This window comes from Aplysia californica, unplaced genomic scaffold, assembly GCF_000002075.1.
Source record: "Aplysia californica isolate F4 #8 unplaced genomic scaffold, AplCal3.0 scaffold00120, whole genome shotgun sequence".
Classification (NCBI taxonomy): Eukaryota; Metazoa; Mollusca; class Gastropoda; order Aplysiida; family Aplysiidae; genus Aplysia; species Aplysia californica.
In genome coordinates, this window is record NW_004797390.1 from 563,596 (window position 1) to 566,623 (window position 3,028).

The following is a 3,028-nucleotide window of genomic DNA, read 5'->3' on the forward strand; positions in this document are numbered from 1 at the left end:
AATAACATATTACTGTCTCTCAGACAAGAAATACTTTTTTAAAACTTATGATAAGAACGGTGGCTCATATTAATTGAGACCTAGAAACATAATTATTATTATTTCTTAAGTTTACGGTAGATTTTAAATGTAGCTAACCTCCTATCTTGACGACCTCCAGCTAAAAATAAAAAGACTCATCTAGATTAATTAAAACCCTCTTCGAGTACCGCCGATACCAGCCAAGTGTACAATAAGAGGATTATGTTCGGTGTTTCTTCTTTTTTTTTTTTTGTCTCTAAAAAGAGTAGGGATGAATTAAACAAGCTGGACACGCAAGCAGCAGACGTAGGATGGTTAATGAGTAGAATCCGGGACAGGCCAACATCAATCTTTGAGAAAAAATTATCCTTATTTTTCTCGTGATGACAGATCTATTCCACCAATTACCGTTCATTCTTAAATATTTCCAAGTTTTTTTGTTGTTGTTTTTTTAAAGGAAAATAATCGGGTTGTTCGCCCGGTTCTTGGATAATGGGGGATAGTAGAGGGGGGGAAACAGTGTTCATCCGTCTCATTATAAGACAGGAGTACCGCGTTTGTCTGAGAATAACGAAGTCTTTTTTTTTTTCAGTGGAGTGTGTGTAGCATATAATACGTAATCGATTTTGGAAAATACATGCGATGCTAACGCCCTCTTCGGGAACAGATTTGTCTGGATTGATGTTAGCCCAGGTCTGAGAGATCTCGGTTCGTTTTCTGGGTCAATTCACTTACAATCTTTCTCATTCTGCTAGGGTTGTGCTTAGTATCTCAAGAGACCATAACTATATTTTACGCCTCAAACACTGAAGGATTGGAAAGGAGTTATATTGCCTAAATAGAATATCAGCTCTGGGAGTCCTCATTCACTTGAATCATTATAGACCCATTATCTCGAAAGTAGTTCGGCGTAAGAATATAACTCCCCTTTTGTGTGGACTCTTAAGTCTCTGGAACACTCAAAAGGCCACTCTCACTCTGACGACGGGGACTACATGAGAGACCACTGACTATACCAGGGTGATCTGATAAAACGCATTCTTCTTCTTTGTTTGTTTGTCTTTAGTTCAAATTCGATAAAATTTGGTATAGTCGTGGTAAACGAAATATATCTTCATTTGGGATAGCCAAACAAAAACAAAATAAATGTTTGTTTAATTAGCAAAAAACACAAAATTACGATTATCTTGAAACCCTGATTTTGAGAAAAATGCGTTTTATCAGATCACGGCAGATATAGGTTACGCGGAACCAAGCATTTTTTAATATGAATTATGTATACATATGAGATATTAATATATCATTATTCTTTTTCAGGCTTCAGGATCTGGGGCAAACATTGACGATCATGGTACCTCTTTCCTTCCTGGTGTATGTCTTTCTGATCAGCTGGGTTTTTTTTCTCATTGTGTTCTTTGTCGCAGAGTTGTTCTGGCAATGTATGTATGTGTCACAGCGCGGTGGAATCAGGCGCTCGTCAATTTTTGGGCATGTAGAGTTATTGGTATCATCTTAAAGTTTGTTCACTCGTCTTGTTATTGGTGAAACTAACGCTCATCTATCTAGAATATGGGTCGAGATATTAGCGATTGAACGAGGTTTGAGTCAACTGGTTTCAGGGGTAAAAACTTGCGAGAAAATGGCTGCCAGATGTTGGTGACTTTTAAAGCTTGAGAGTACTCGAAAACTGCAAATTCGCATTTTCTGTGCCTTTAAACAACGTATTTCAGTAAAATTCACACTGGAATGTGCTTTTGAATAGACATAATTTAAAGTGTTAAGCTAAAAAACAAAAAGATTCAATAAAAGTTTCCAAACCTGCGGGAAAATGCCAATGTTTTCAATTTCAGGATCTTGACGAGCGCCTGATTTCACCACTCTGCCTCACGTATGTTGTTCTCTGTATTCCTCTGTTCTCCAGTCCATCTATGTTTCCACATAGCAGAGGTGTCTCTGCTTCATTTGATTTGTATACGTTGTCACAGAATCTCAATTCTCTCTTTTTTCTAATGGTTTTAATTATAGATCTTTTGCGACCTGTCATTTTGGACACATGAGATTCTGAGTAATTTTCTTTAACTCGTTTATACCGAAGACTTTTCCTCCTTTGATGGCAGTCAATTTTGTTATCCAACTTTTTAGCATCACGACCTTTCCCACTACTTCGATCTTATTTCACTCATTTGAATAAATAAACGTCAAACTGAGTGGAAGTGAATGACTAAAGCAGGGAGCAAACATATTTATCATAGACACGATGGGTTTGCTGAGCTTTAGTAGATTGTTGTAATGGCTGTAAACAGCCAAGTGATGCCGTGAGCTGGCTGAACTGGTGCGTCGTATCATCATCATCCGGTGCCTTGCCGACTGGCGTGGGCGATCATGGACCTCCACTTCCATCTGTCTTGCGTTGCAGCAATGGTGTCTGTTGTTCTTGCTGCTCATAGCCATGTTGTCATCTTGTCCAGTATCTTTTCCCTCGGTCTGCCTCTGCCTCTCTTTCCATCAAACTTGCCTGTTATTACAATATTCTCCAATGCTTCTTTCCGCAGTGTGTGTCCGAAGAAGTTTGCCTGTCGCTTTCTTATATTCGTGATAAGCTGTCTTCTACAATTTGCTTCAACCAAGATTTCTTCATTTGTTTTTCTAGCTGTCCATGCGATACGTAGCTTGCGTCTTATGAACCACAATTCTTCTTTCCAGCTGTTTATTGATTGTCCATATTGTGTCGTATACTAAGAGTTAATTAATACTACATCTGCGATGTATCATGGTGAAATCAGGCTCCCGTCAAAAATTTTTAAAATCAAAGAAACCGGCTTTTTTTCAGGACATTGGGCAAATTTTATAAATTTTCTTTTAATGAGTAAACACCTTTTTCATTCTACATTCATTTATAAACACATTTCTGTGTGGGGTTTACTGAAAAACGTTGACCAAGGGTACAAAAAGTACAAGTATAAATTTGCAGTTTTCAAGGACGCTCCAGCTTTGGAAGTCACCATAT